Source organism: Gloeophyllum trabeum (assembly GCF_000344685.1).
Source record: "Gloeophyllum trabeum ATCC 11539 unplaced genomic scaffold GLOTRscaffold_00015, whole genome shotgun sequence".
Taxonomy (NCBI): Eukaryota; Fungi; Basidiomycota; class Agaricomycetes; order Gloeophyllales; family Gloeophyllaceae; genus Gloeophyllum; species Gloeophyllum trabeum.
Window position 1 is genome coordinate 479904 of NW_006920424.1, and position 1262 is coordinate 481165.

The window sequence follows — 1262 nt, forward strand, 5'->3', positions numbered from 1 at the left end:
GGTGCCGACCAGAAGATACAACGCGCTCCTTGTCCCTCTTTGCAGGACGCCTCCGCCGGGGACTGGTGAAGTGTGGGCCGATAGCGTGAACATAAGGTAAAGCTTGTCGAGACATACCGTGGGCTGGAATGCCAAGCACAACGACGGGAAGGGGGGACCAGCGAACCCCCCCCCCCCTGCCCATACCGAACAAACTGTTGATGGCCAGATGACGCGATGTATCAGGGAGGCACCGGAGAGGGAGCGCGGAGGCGGGAGTGGAGAGGGATCGATGCGATCGTCAGATGAGTGCGGGAGGCTGCCTTACACGTCGCCCGAGCACTGCGGGAGGCCCCGCAGATATGGCTGGAACAGTACTAAATTAGGCAGTATCTATATTTGTATTCAATAGGGAGCATCGGCCCAGATGCCGTCTGTCTAGCCCAATACTTCCTACACATTTTTAGACTACCTAGGTTATGATGTCATCAAATCGGTCCTGCCTAAGGTGGACTGGACTCCTTAGGCAGTACCTCGAAACTAGAATGATGTACCTAAGTAGACTCAGGGTATGGGTGCCTAAGTTGGTATACATACAAGTAAGGAAATAGGCAAATGCATAACCAATGTATCCACATCAACCCCTCATGAAGTCCTTTTGCTCCTGCAAAAGCTGAAATGTACAAGTGTCCATAAGAAGTGCAAGGAGTCCGTATCAGAAACATTTGATAACATGTCAGATGCATCTGTTGCAGAAGCACACCTCATTATGCACCTTCACCTTGCATCACTGAAGGTCAGCAGATGGATACCAGAGGTTGGGCTCAGGAACAGAAGGGGTGTAGTATCAGAGGTGCTCACTGTTGTAGATTGCACAAGATGTAACTGTTTGGGGTTTGCAGTTAATAAGTGTTCTTGTCTGTCATGCCATGAATGACAAATGGTTTGTTCCACCCAGGATGGAGCTTCATGGGGCATTTGGACTTACAAAGGATGAAGTCACCAACACCCAATCCCCTTTTGCGGTATATATCATTGTGCTTCCTTGCTTCTGTCCCCAGACACTGTTGATATGCACTGACACACAACAACCCCAAAGACCAACCAAACACACTCAGCAGTATGGGTGAAGGCAGTTTAAGGTGACTGAAGTGTAATAATAGAGTTTGAGGGGGAGGGGAGGAGTAAGACAATGCAGGGGAGTCCATAGGAAGACCTAAAATAATAAAACAATGCCTTGATGCCTGTAACAAACAATGACATGATGCTCTGGAGTATTTATC